Source organism: Lacerta agilis, chromosome 5 (assembly GCF_009819535.1).
Source record: "Lacerta agilis isolate rLacAgi1 chromosome 5, rLacAgi1.pri, whole genome shotgun sequence".
Classification (NCBI taxonomy): Eukaryota; Metazoa; Chordata; class Lepidosauria; order Squamata; family Lacertidae; genus Lacerta; species Lacerta agilis.
Genome location: NC_046316.1, coordinates 45,440,100 through 45,455,195, shown reverse-complemented (window position 1 = coordinate 45,455,195; position 15,096 = coordinate 45,440,100).

The window sequence follows — 15,096 nt, the reverse complement described above, 5'->3', positions numbered from 1 at the left end:
CTAGGCTGCAGCTTGCCCCATGAGAGAGAGAAGGAAGGCAACTAAACCAGTCCAACCAACCCCTTCTTGGCCACTTCACCACTGTCACCAAGTGGATGCCTTTCTTTTTCTCTGGCTGCCTCTGCTAAAAAGCCTTTTAATTGGCACAACTTGCTCCTAATACTGAGTAGTGTGGCATTTAGGGTGCAATCCTAATCCTGGCTGCCAAGCGGCAAGGCTTTATCAAGCAACAGGGCCTCAGCCACATCTCCAGCCCCGACACACATAGCAGCTGACATGGAAGGTAGAGGGAGGCAGCAAAATTGCTGTGCCAGCCTGGAGCTGATGCTTCAACTGGGCCCAGTGCCACCACACAATAGCAGTGGCTCAGGATGAACAGATCCTAGGGCAGCTTCCCTCCTCTACAAAATACTCCATTTCAGGGTAGAGGAGATCCCGTAGGAAGCACTGCTGCACACCTGCACATTTCGTAGGCAGAAGGGTAATAACATCAATGGAATGAAACCTGCAACATTTCATCAGTGGCAGAAGGCTGGAGGCTAGCTTAGCCAGGAGAGCTGGGTGGAAGTGACTGAACACTCCCACCCCTGGGCCTGGTGCAAGAGAGAAGACTGAATTGGTTTGCCAGGCACTGAATGAATAACAAAGTCTCATACCCCGCCCCCCGCCCCAATGAAGCTTTTCATAATGTGTTCCTTGGAAAATACATGTGGGTGAGAGGGATATGTCAAATTTTCCTGCATATGTCCAATCTTTGTTTGTTACTTTGCAGAGAACACTTGGATAGAGTTTAAGCACTCCTCACACATCCTGATCTTCTTTTTAATGGCTCAACTATATATTATGCTCTGCTGATAATGGATGGTGTTCAGAATTGTGTGTGTGTGTGTGTGTGTGTGTTACTAATAGCTTTTGTGGAATGTGGAGGTGAAGGGCCAACTGATTCTCATGCTTCCAGAGCTGGAGAAATGAAACATGGCTGAGAGCAAACAACAACAACAACAACAACCCCAAACAACCCAATAATTTCCCATTCAGCCACCCAAAATCATAAATACCGCAATTTTTCTTTATAAGCATAGTGAATGCATTTCTTCTATTGCCTTCAGTACTATCACTAGAACCTTTATTTCACAACAATGTACAGTACTCCTGTTATTAAAGCACATAATGAAAACTCACCTTGCAAACAGCAAAGATTCCTCCCCCCAGGCATGCACCTGCTTTGAGTTAGCAGTCATTGCGTGCACAACTAATCTGATATGATGTTCTAGCTGCAGTTACTATAATATTTTCAGAGAGGCAGAGTTGGGCATGCACTGTCACTGTTTCTGTAAAATTGCAGTCTGAAAAACACTTTAAATTCTTATATCAAATTTTGCCAATGATAACTTGGCTGAACAAACTGGTGCCTTCTCATTAACCTCTTTCATTTTCACAGTGAAATACAGTGGTACCTCGGGTTACATACGCTTCAGGTTACATACACTTCAAGTTACAAACTCCGCTAACCCAGAAATAACCCTTCAGGTTAAGAACTTTGCTTTAGGATAAAAACAGAAATCGTGCTCTGGCGGCGCAGCAGCAGTGGGAGGTCCCATTAGCTAAAGTGGTGCTTCAGGTTGAGAACAGTTTCAGGTTAAGAACGGACCTCCGGAACGAATTAATTACGTAACCAGAGGTACCATTGTACCACCATCTCATAGCAGGGCTGTTACAAAGATTAAATCAATGAAACTTGATCACAGAAAAGTGTTGTCATCCTAATGCATGAATATTTCCCAAATGATGCTTACACTTGGTCTTGAAAGTGAGTTTGATTCTGTTTGTCACACAGATCCTATATACAAGTACATTTTGATTGTCGGAAAGTTCAGTAGTGCAGAACTAGGTATATAGGCTCTCGTGTCAGTGAAGTATTCCTGGTAGGGTCACTGCTCTGACTTTTAAAACCCTGCTTCAGTACAAGTGGGCAGTTCTTCAATATGTATCATTTGATTATGCTGGACTCCTTTTACAGTTGAGCTAATTGGTTTTCCCTGTATAAGAAGCAGGAGCACTGCTAGGTACTTAAGAGATTAACAACACACGCCCATTCCACAAATTGGTACAACATGTGCATACGCTAATTTATATGTATAGTTGCAAGTTTAGGTGTCTGAGTGAATTAAGATGGTGTGGCTGGGGTCTCTCTGCCACTGTGCTTCACAGTATCCCCAGCATGTCCTGTAAGCAAAGCCCCCCCCCCAACATTGCACTAATTTATTGCCCTGTCAGTGCAAGGATTTATGCTTGCACAATGGGACTTGCCCCCTCCCCCCATGTGTGCCCCTCCCCAAATCTGCCCCAGAGTCTTGGGGATACCCCAAGAACAGATTTAGGGGGCCTGTGAGGGAAGAAAGTCCCACTGCACAAGCAGAAATCCTTGTGCTCGTGGGACAGTTCCTTAGCACTACATTCAATGGAAGCCAAAGCAGATTTTTAAAAGTTTGTTTTTAATGGTAAAAGAGTCCAGAGATCTAGGGCCCAGCATAAAAGATGTGGGTCTTGGAGGGGGCCTGCTAAACCACCCACTCACCACACCCCTGGTAAGAAGTGAGAAAATAAAAATCCACATTCTGAGTTCCTGATCTTTTTGCAAACTGTTAATGACATTTGTCCAATAAAAGCAGTTATTTTATGTTTGTTTCCTATAGTTTAAGCAAAGAGTATTTAAATAAACAGGCTTTCAGTAACCTCAATAATGATTGATTGCTAGGAATTAATGAATAATTTATCATATGCTTTAACGTATGCAAAACAATACTAATAAAGGTTATGCCTGCATCACACCATTCTAGGTATTTAATCTTTAGTTTCATTTGGCAGCTGTTGTTCCAAAATAACAGCACTGTTTGGAGTGACTTATGAATTTCTTTCAGGTTGCCTGATATTTACTTACGCTCTACAATGCCTCTAAGCTTGCCCTGATATAACTGAAAAGTAATGCACACAATTTCACCCAAAGCTCAACTAGTGCTTCCAGGAAAACGTAGGTAAATATGAAGCTGTCTTGAAATTACTCTGGAGATGTAAATGTGGGTGGCCCCTCTGAAGTGGCACTGAGTATGGACCCTTAAGTCCCCAAAACAGCACCATACACACAGAAGAAGGAGATATCAATAGACCTGGTGCAACCCCAAGGCTTGCAGATAAACAAAAGAAAACCTTTAGGAAAAAACCTTAGGCGTGGAAACACTAAAACAAACTAAACCTAGTGGAAAGGGAAAATTGAAAATAGGCGTGGGTGGGAGATGGAATGCCATAGGCGCACCAGAAGCTGCCTTATTGTCAGACTCACATACCCCAAACACCACCGCTGAATGTCCAGCGCTCATTCAGCAATTGGGGATTTTCTCCAGATGGACGTTTGCTGCAATTTAGCATAAAAGAGCAGGTTTTTTTCTGGGAAAGGAGCAGGGCAAGGGGGAAACCACTTGGACTCGTGCTTTCTAGGCACAGGACAAACAGAAGTGTGGAACACTTAAGATGTGTTTTTAATATTTTGTTGAGAGCCACCCAGAGTGGCTGGGGCAACCCAGTCAGTTGGGTGGCACATAAATAATAAAATTAAGAAAGACTAATAGCGGTATAGGCTCAGCAGCAAGCCCAAGGTCCAGAAGTCTAGATTCTAAGAGATCCATAACCTAATGGAGGCTTCGAAGACGTCCTGACAGGTAACACGTCCCTCCTGCCAAACTTTTAAAGACGAGGCAGGCTGAGCTTCCTCATGACACACTCTTGTTCTGTGGGCCTGCTTTGCAAACATGTGCTCTCTCTGGGTGCATTTGAACCCACCAAAGAAGGTGGCACCTTGTTTTCAGTGACAAGACCGTATCCTGTCCCTCTTCCTCCAGCTCCACTGCCATCTCCTCCTGTTCTGCCCCTCTCTTTGGCTGGTTGAAGTGCTGCCCGCTCCCTGATGAGGCTTGGTACTCCCTGGAGGGGCAGGGGAGAGAGCTGGTCCACCTGCTTCTCTTTCTTTGACTTTTAGAGTCACAAGCAGAGGACTTCCCTTCTCCATCTCTTTGTGCCAGCCTTCCAGCCCCCCATCGGCTCTTTCTCCTTGTCCATCTGGGGTAGCCAAACCATGACACATCCTGGTGGAACCAAAGGGGTCATGACACCTATTCTGAACCAGACAATTGACCCATTTAACTCAGTATTATCTAAATTGATGGGCCACAGCTTTTAGGGTTTCAGGCATGATTGAACCTGGGTCCTTCTGTACATAAATCTGTGCTCTTCCACTGAGCTCTAATGTCAGAAATGTCAAACAAGCATGTTCAACGGTTTGAAGTGTCTCTCACAATAATGTGGAAATGAAAGAGAATGGAACTTGATCTAATATCACCACAATTCTGAGGATAGTTCCTCCCAGGAAGACACCAGCAACGTACAATAGAATATATTCTTTGACTTAACAGAGCTGTGTCAAAGCCTGATATTGGCTTGGAAAGGAACATTCTCAATAGTGACAGTGCTTTTTTCTGGGGGTACGCAGGGGTACACATACCCCTAAATATTTTGTGAATCTAAGTTTGGCCTCATTGAGGGGCAGTATTTCAATATGAGTAAGAAAATGAGAGTACCCCTAAACATATTTTTTTTTTGGGGGGGGGGGAACCACACTGAATAGTGGCATTCCAGTTTGGAATGCCCTCCTTTCCCATGATAATAAAGTTTCAGCTCCACATAAAAATGTGACTATTCACACAGCCACTAGACTAGTGCCCTCTCTTGGCTGATGGGGTTATGTTGCTAGCACATTGCTTGGTGTTGGGTTGTTGTTTTTTTACATTAAGTTGTATTTAAATGAAATATTTTATGTTGTTGTATTTTAATGTTGTTCCTTGGCCTGAGATTGTGTGAAGAATAAAGGGCTGCTGCAAATGAACAAATAAAAGTATGCTGTAAACATCTTCATGTAGTGGAAGCAAAATGCTCTTGTAAAAGTGATTATGTCTTGGGGTGGAGGGAGATCATCTGAATGTATCCGCAATTCCATGGAAACAAGATAATCAAGAAAAGCTTCTTCTAAAAGCTGATGATACTTGATTCTCCGCTTCAGCAGAATTGCTTGGCTTTTATGCTATGTTGGCTGTTGGCTGGCTCCATGCTGAGTGCTCTGAAGGAGCAACTCATTGACTTGCGGAAAGAATAAGTGAGTGTTGACACTGCTGCCTATTGCCATATGTGACACAGGGTCTGAAGAAACAACCACATGTTTAGAGGATTGTGCTTCTAGATGGCACATACTACTCTATCTGCATGCACACGAAAGCTCACACCAATAACAAACTTAGTTGGTCTCTAAGGGGCTACTGGAAGGATTTTTTTTTATTTTGTTTCGACTACGGCAGAACAACACGGCTACCTACCAGTAACTACTCTTCCATAAGCTTGCCTTGCTATTCATTTCAAACAATGGGTCAAGTACTGAGAGACTAAAATGTAAACAAGGCCAACAGTGTTAATTCAGGTGAAGGCTTTCACATTTTAGGTGGTTTTGTCCTGCAGAAACATACTTCAATACTGATAACTAGGAGTTTCTGATTTGCTCTATATGCCACGTTTCAACTTCAACCGGTGGAAACTATGCTTCCACTTTGGGTACGGTCCCAACATTTGATAAACAGGGAGCTGTCTTAAGAAAGAGCATCCTGTCTGCAAGAAATTAAACCATTTCCTTCAGTAGTGGCTGTGTATGTAATATGTTTAAAAAGTGAAAAGTTACTGGCCTGAGGTCACCCAGTGAGCTTCATGGCCAAGTTGGCATTTGAACCCTGAAATGCCTTCTCATGAGTGGAAGGCAAGTCTTCTCTTTGGATCCAATCTGCTGAATTATATTTTGTGCTTTCATTTCACATTATTATGGTACAACAGATTCTAAATTATAATTTGAAAATTATTCCAGGTAGGTCCTTGACGAAATATTTTAAATCAGTATCTTGTTCAGTTCCAAATCTACTGCTACTTAGCTCAAAATTCCTGCAGCATATGTTCTTAAGTGCTTTGTTTTCATTAGCCAAATCTCCCACCCCCACCCCTTGATTAATTGAAGTGTAAGCCACATGTTGTTGTTGTTCAGTCGTTCAGTCGTGTCCGACTCTTCGTGACCCCATGGACCAGAGCACGCCAGGCACGCCTATCCTTCACTGCCTCCCGCAGTTTGGCCAAACTCATGTTAGTAGCTTCGAGAACACTGTCCAACCATCTCATCCTCTGTCGTCCCCTTCTCCTTGTGCCCTCCATCTTTTCCAACATAGTACACATAGTGAATATAAATTTTAAATTAAGAACTAACATCAAATTTCAAAATGTGGATGTATTCATATTTTTTTTTTTAAATCAGCTTGTCTTAATCATTTTTCTATGGCTGCCACTACAGTATCTATCACATCTGCATCATATGTAATGAAAACCTATTTATGGCTTGGTAGCAAATAGATTGCAGCATGGCTTATTAAAGTATGTCCATGTCATAGATTTGGCCAATTTAGTAACATAAAAGAGTCTGGTGACATCAGCATTGTTGTCTGTCCATGTCCAAATGACGCAATTAAAAAGCATTGCAAATAAAGCATGTGCAGCATGCAATTGTCCAAATGGAAAGTGTTCCAGCTGTACTGCCTTTATTTTTTCAAATTACATCTTGGAGCATAGCCATTTGACCAGCATTTATAAAAAGGCCAATGTCTTATCAGAGCATTCATTTTTTGTGTGCTTCCATTAATAAATACACATTATGATCATTGTGCAAACACACTGGAGCCTTCCAGCGAGCACCAGGGAGAAGAATGCAAAGGTTTCAAATTATAGCACTTTCCATTATGAACCAGCTATCTTGATCCCTGCAGGAGGGCAGAAGTGGGCTATTTGAAAGGAGCAACAAAGCAGGATTTTTCCCCCCACTAGCAAGGGAGGAAATAAATATAGTGAGCCTATTTGTGAACAAATATGCAACTTCTGGTATATGGACAAAAGTTGTCGTTGTTTTGTTGTTGTTGTTGCAATGCTCACACCTTTGAAGGACTTTTCAGGCCTGTGCTCACTCGGTTCCATTAAAAAAAACAACACACATGCCAACAACAACAACTTGGAGTTTTCATTAGGAAAAACTGTATATGTGCCTTAAGAACATGAAAACATAAAATGGGCTTGCTGGATCAAGCCCATGGCCCATCAGGTCCAGCGTCCTGTTCTCACAGCAGTAGCTAACCAGATGCCTGTGGGAAACTGACAAGCAGGATTCAAGCACAGGAACACTCTCTCTTCCTGTGGTTTCCAGCAACTGGTTTCAGAAGCATGACTACCTCTCTGGCCATGGAAGCGGAACATAGCTATCATGGCTGTTGTTGTTTAGTTGTTTAGTTGTGTCCGACTCTTCATGACCCCATGGACCAGAGCACGCCAGGCACTTCTGTCTTCCACTGCCTCCCGCAGTTCGGTCAGACTCACGTTAGTAGCTTCGAGAACACTGTCCAACCAACTCATCCTCCGTCGTCCCCTTCTCCTTGTGCCCTCAATCTTTCCCAACATCAGGGTCTTTTCTAGGGAGTCTTCTCTTCTCATGAGGTGGCCAAAGTATTGGAGCCTCAGCTTCAGGATCTGTCCTTTCAGTGAGCACTCAGGGCTGATTTCCTAAGAATGGATAGGTTTGATCTTCTTGCAGTCCATGGGACTCTGAAGAGTCTCCTCCAGCACCATAATTCAAAAGCATCCATTCTTTGTCGATCAGCCTTGTTTATGGTCCAGCTCTAGTAGACTTCAATAGCCCTCTCTCCTCCAGGAGTTTGTCTAATCCTATTTTAAAGCCATCCAAGGTTGGTAGCCACCACTGCTTCCCACAGAAGTAAGTTCCATAGTTTAACTGCACCCAGCATGAAGGAGCACTTTCTGTAATGTGTCCTGTATCTTTCAACATTCATTGGACATCAGACTTGCCTTTTCTTTTCCAATTCAGTAGAGGGCCTGCTACAAACATTATTCAGAACCTGCTGATTTAAAGAATGAATTTGTGGCATGATCTGGAAGGCAAACACATCCCCCCTCCTGCTATTTTCATAGTTTGAAAGTGGTGAAGTGACCTGGTCTCCTCCTTCTCCAGTCCTGCTACAGAAGGCACATAAAAAAATTTCTCTTGTTCTTGGTACATGGCCAAATAGCTGAGGGAAGATGGACGGTAGTGAGCGATTCCTGCAGGAACAGCAGCCTCACTATCTCATAGCAATATTTTCTAATTTTGAGAGAAGTTGTTTTCTCACCCAAACGGCAACAACAAACTGCACTGTAATTCCAAAGCTATGGCCTTTGTAAGAGTGCTTTCAGGCCACATCAAACCATTATCTGCTTTCACACCTACAGTAACTGCATCCCTGATGTAATCTCATTGGCTATTCTTGAGGTGCCCAAAGCTGACTCATAAAGTGTGAGCTTAAAAGCACACATGAAGAAGTGCAAAGTCTTACATATTATACCATATGCCTGCAGGCAAGTCTATTGTCCATTAAAAAAAATCTGTACAGTGCATCATTGTAGGCATAATTTGTTATATGGTGCATTAAAGGTAAGGTAAAGGGACCCCTGACCAGCAGGTCCAGTCTTGTCCGACTCTGGGGTTGCGGTGCTCATCTCGCTCTATAGGCCGAGGGAGCCGGCGTTTGTCCGCAGACAGCTTCCGGGTCATGTGGCCAGCATGACAAAGCCGCTTCTGGCGAACCAGAGCAGCGCACGGAAACGCCGTTTACCTTCCCGCCGGAGCGGTCCCTATTTATCTACTTGCACTTTGATGTGCTTTCGAACTGCTAGGTGGGCAGGAGCTGGGACCGAGCAACGGGAGCTCACCCCATGGCAGGGATTCAAACCGCCAACCTTCTGATCAGCAAGCCCTAGGCCGGGGGTCAGCAACCTGCGGCTCCGGAGCCGCATGCGGCTCTCTGACAGGTCTCCCGCGGCTCCGGCATGCCCCCTTTCAATGCCCTTTCAATAATAATTAAATGGTTATCGGCCAAAAAAAGGGCCAAAAAACCCATGAATAATCCGCATCAACGTTGAACAGCTGGGTGGTCTTTCTCAGCCCTCTCGGGGTTCCCGAGGACAGACCCAAGATTGATGTCCACCTTGACCACTCCCAGAGAGAGGAAGCGACTTCTTCACACCAATAAGCGTGTGGGGAGGGCTGAGCTTTTACCACCTCGGCGTGCCGATTGGCAGGACAGATCGCCCGCCTTGGTGCATAGGCTCGGAGCCGGGGCCTTACCGCCAAGGTAGCCACTGAGGATGAAGGCGGGAGGCGGGCACGGGAGAGCGATGCTTCGTCCGGCCAATGAGCCGCCGGGATGCCTGTTCCTGTTTGAGGGGAACATGCCAATGAGGGTGGCGTTAGGGCGGGGAGAAGGAGGAGCTGGGCTTTGTGAGTTATCGAGAGAGAGAGAGAGAGAAAAGAGTTGGGATAATAAAGGCGGTGGGAGGTGGCGGCGGCGATTGGAGCGGCCCCTGTTCTGAGCGGCCGCGCGGAGGGTGGAGCGGGCGGGCCAGGCGTCGCCGTGACGGGAGGGCGGTGATGGTCGCCGACAGGATGAAGTAGAGCTGCTTTGGGGCGGCGGCAGCGAAAACATCCGGGCTGCTTCTGAAACCTCCGCCAACCGGTGCTTCGCCAGCGCTCGCTGCGGGCGGTGTACATGCTCAAGACGGCCCCAAGGGCGGCTCGGGGGCCCGGAGCCCCGAGGTCGGCGCGCTGCAGTGCCTGGCGTGATTTCCTCCCCCCCAAACCTGTTTTTTTGCTTTTTGGCTTTTTGCCTTGCTCTCCCACCCCCCCTCTTTTTCTTCCTCCCCTCCTTTTTTAATCCAAGGGGAGAAATCCCATTTTTAAAACAAACAAACAAACGAAAAACAAACAACCCCCCCCCACAGCTGCTGCAGCCACTCTATTTGAATTTTTATTATTACCCTTTTCTCCCTCTATACCCCCTTTTTCTTTTCTCTTCCCCTTTTGTTTTTGTTTTCAAAAAAAGGAAAAAGAAGAAAAAGATTTTCCCCCTTTATTTTTATTTTTTAAACTACTACATATTTTTAATAGATATTCTCCCCACCCCACCCCACTCCCAATTTATATTTTTCCACCCCACTTTTCCATTCCCACCCCCCTTTTTCTTTCTTTATTAGTTCGCTTGCCAACCTATCTTAGAGGGGGAAGCCCTCTCTCCCACCCACCACACCCCCCAAAAAACAACTTTGAGCTGAACCCCAAAAAACGGGGGTAGATCACTGCTGAAAGTAGATCACAGTTTCTTGGGAGTTGGCCACCCCTGGTATAAGACATGTAACTAGAATAAAAAAAATTAAAAACCAAGCAAATAATTGTAATAACTACTGTAATAAAGCACTGCTATAATTATATATAATTTCCCTAAAATTTTGGTTTCATTCGCCTTTCCGTGCTGAAATGTCACAACCTGAACGACCATGACTTGCCCCCCCCCTAGTTTTGATCCTGGGTACACCCCTGAGTCAATGCAAAAAAGTAATAACTTATTCTTGTTGTTTTTACTAATTATACTTTGCATTGGCTCCTATACGTTATTTATTATTATTGCATTAAGGTAAGAAACAATATATGCAGCGTTATATTTGTTTTAAATGTTGCAATGGTTTTGCGGCTCCCAGTTGTTGTTTTTCCCTTTGGAAACGGGTCCAAGTGGCTCTTTGTGTCTTAAAGGTTGCAGACCCCTGCCCTAGGCTCTGTGGTTTAACCCACAGCACCACCTGGGTCCCTCATATGGTGCATTAAGGAACCCCATATCAACTTTGTGAATGCACAGTGATATCAGAATACTCCATCTTCACTGTAAATATGCAGCACATGGGGGAAGCACCATTTTTCACTGGCAAAATCTTCCTGGACATTTAGTCAGTTTCTGCCCTGACACTTTTTGCAGTATTCTGGCTATGTCCAGGAAATTCCGGACATACGGCAACCCTTAGATGGTTTGGACAAAGCAGCTGTTAAGGCACAGGAGTTCTGGAATGGAGGTGGGGAGGGACCACCCTAGCAATAACTTGGTTTCTTATACATCCTCCCAAGGAATTATATTGCGTGCTTCCAAATGCCTATCCTTCTTGTGTTCTATGTGCAACACAAGTTGGCTCATCAGACAGACTTAGCAGTGGCCACCAGATGGCATCACTGAAACATATAAATAGTTTTGAAAACACAAATTGCTCATGGACATACTGTAAAAAATAAAAAATAAAAACACCAAATGGAATCCTCTGACACAAACTGTTATTCTTTGATCCCTTGCTTCAGTATTCTCATGGAATCATTATTTTTGTAAGCATAAAATGTCATGCAAAGACCTTAACTGATTTTAATGTTGCAGGTAAATCCCATGGTGCAGTGTTTTACAAAGCCATTACTTGGGGGAAATGAGGTGATAATAATAATAATAATAATAATAATAATAATAATAATAACAACAACAACAACAACAACAACAACAACAACAACAGGCCCAGAGCCATGGTGCAGCTCTGTGGCAGCAAAGCCCTCAATTTTCAAAACAATTGGCTAGTACTTTAGTATAAAGGTAAAGGTAAAGGGACCCCTGACCATTAGGTCCAGTCGTGTCCGACTCTTGGGTTGCGGCGCTCATCTCGCGTTACTGGCCAAGGGAGCCGGCGTACAGCTTCTGGGTCATGTGGCCGGCATGACTAAGCCGCTTCTGGAGAACCAGAGCAGCGCATGGAAACACCGTTTACCTTCCCACTGGAGCGGCACCTATTTATCTACTTGCATTTTGACGTGCTTTGGAACTGCTAGGTGGGCAGGAGCTGGGACCGAGCAACGGGAGCTCATCTTGTCGTGGGGATTCAAACTACCGACCTTCTGATCAGCAAGCCCTAGGCTCTGTGGTTTAACCCACAGCGCCACCCACGTCCCTCAGTACTTTAGTATACTCTTCTTAATATTAGCACATTTTCATTCAGAATTGTTATTGGGAAACAATGTAGAAGTACCCAGTATATTCTGCCAACTCAAGAGTGCGCACTTATAGTCTAGGTCATAATTAAAATTAGAAGACAATGTGAGGAATAAAAAAAAGTAAAAATGCATTTTAGGAGAATTAGAATTTAATCTTCATTAAACTATTGTATACTGATATTGGGGCATCAATATACAGGTCCTAGGCTGCACTCCTATAGACACTTACCTCAGAGTCTCATCAAAGTTAGAAATTTGCTTTTGAATAGGCATATATAGGAGTGTGCTGTTAGGCTGCAACTCTGTGCAAGTTGAAAGCAGGCTGATGAGGTAAAAAAGAACACAGGGCACCTGCACCTTTAATAGCTGTATAAAAGAGAGAACTTCAGTAACTATTAAAGATACAAGAGCCCTTTCTCCATTTTTCACCCGGCCACCCTGCTTAGAAGTAATTCAACCCAATGGAACTTATTTCCAAATAAGCATGTATATTGTTGTGTTCATATTTCTTTTAGGGAATTAAATATTGTTCGCATTTTGTATAATGTATATAAACAGCATTTATTCAAATATTGTTATATAGCATGTTTTGAAATACAGAGCCGGCAAGAGCATTTCTGAGCATGTGCAAGGAATACCTCCCTTGCCACTGAATGCTGACTGCCTACAACATCAAGATCTGAGACCAGAGACAGGGGATTCTGGTCAGAGGTTGGGCTTCCAGTCACGCACAGGTATGTTAGATATTTAAGGCACAGTAGTCAGTCAGAATAAAGCAGGCCTACGGTCTCATTGATTTTAATGGGAGGTATTTAAGCTATAACTCTCTTCCACTGAAATGAAATGCTTTGGTTGGATCATGCCAGTAGAGATTAAACACTGACTGTATATAACACGTCATATCTTAAAACAGTTTCAACAAGTGACTTAAATATTGGCTCAGTGCTTGCTCCATAAGGGATGATAAACTCTGATGCATTTAATAAGATGCTTATGATAAAAGCATACCTGACTAATGCCAGGTGCTCAAATGATGGACTGAGAAACATTTTCACTACAGCCTTTTTGGTTTTGCTCTGTGACTATGTGGGTAGCCAGAAAAAGGGCAGGGTTTCAGCAGCTATGGTTTTTACAACAAGTAAAGGGGGTCTGGGAATAGCTCCCTTTCTTACGCAACTAGTGTGGAGAGCTTGTTTGCAAGTCATTGGTCCCTCAGCCTGCTAGCCAAGGCTTCTCCTGTTTCTTGAACTTATTTTGGGTAGGGCAGCCAGAAGCAGCATCTCTGTACATGCCTCCAAGTTGTGCAAAGGACTATGCTAAGTGGTGTCATGCTTGGGGATGCTTGAGGGGGGTGTCTGATGATTTGGGACAATATTAGCAGATGGCAATGACCTAGAAGGGCGTGCCTTTTGTGAAAGATTGAAGGTGTCATTCCTGCCATGTACCCTTGCTCCTGCCTGCAGTGCACTGGGATGCCTTTCAGGTCTATCGTTAAACATCTCGTCAACATCGAACAAAGTAACAAGTGAGTCACATAATTAAATGTTCATCTTCTGCTTAAGCTTTTCACTCAGCGGTGAATCTCCTCCTTTACTGGTTGCCAGTTTCCTGGAATTTTAAGCCCTGTGCAGGTTTTGATTAGTCCACCCTTTTGTCTCAGACGGCAGCATATGATTCACTGTCTTGATGGTGCAGCTGATTGCAAGTGTTGGCAGTGCAGCAGGCTTGTAAAATGTCAGCTGTTGCCCAAAGGTCTAATTGCAGAATGACAATGGCCTCCCCTCCCCTTTAAGTACTACTGTGACCACCACTGAACCCTTCCTGCCCTAAACACTTAAGAAAACACAGGAAGGCTAAAACACCAGTGATTTTGCACCTGTGAGACACATACGCTGCCTATTATGGTCTTCCTGAAAAATGAAACGCTGGATATTTTTGCATAACATACTTTCATTAAGAAAATAAAGACAGTCTCTCTCATACAGCTCTGATAAAACAGCTGACAACTTAGCCAGAACCAGGGGGGATGAGAGACGGAGATCTGTATTGAGCAGCTCCATATATCCATTCCTGTGTCTTTGGGAATCAGCCTTCCCCAGCTGGGTGCCCTTCAGAGGTTTTGCACTACAATCCCCATCAGCCCCAGCTAGCAGTTACTAAATATTTAAAATAAAAGCAATACAATATTTATATAAACGGAATCACAGAGTTCACATTCTCCTTGTCATTCTGACCGGTCTGTAGTAACCTGGAGCACGCTCAGGGCTGTAAAATTCTGCAAACATGGGTCAACCATTTTAATTCAACTTGGATTTCTGTAGAGCTTAGATATCAGAACTCCTGTTGTTAGTGTCAGCAGGAGATAGATCTGACCCTCTGTCTCTCGCTTAATTATGGTCTCTTGTACAAAATGTTTTGCAATGCAGTAGTTCAGGGATGTGCAGAACATTTGCTATGGATGTTGAAACGGATCCTCTGCTTAGATTCAAACTTTAAAGCTGACTTTCTCAGAAGAACAAAGAGGCAGCAGGATGTAATGAGCATCCAATGATCGTAAATTACTTCTTTTATCTCTGATTTGCCCCTTTATTACTTTGTCTTTGTCCTTTTTTTTACAAGGAGGGAATTCATACTAATATTGCAAATTTATGGAAGCAACAAAGGCAGTCTTTTGATGATTGTTTTTTAGTCCTAGCAGGTCTGTCTGGTTCTAGGAGAGTAAAACCGGCATATTTAAAAGGGTCTTATCTGCCAAGATTCAAAACACCAATGTATTTATAAAATATATGATCCAAATACTCTGGATCCACATACTTCACACATACACTGTGCATGTATTAAATAAAAATGTGTGCTTTATTATTTAAAGAAGAGGTGGCATGGTTTACACTTGCTTCGAAGCCCTTCCCAGATGTGCAGAAGTTTGTAGGAATGACTTACTGGTGAGGAAAAGGTACTATGTACATACTCATGGTGTATATCAGTTTTCACATACAAATAATAATAGTTCCAGCTTAACAGGAATTTGAAAACAACAGTGCCTGGTCATAAAAGAGACTTCAGAAACAGTT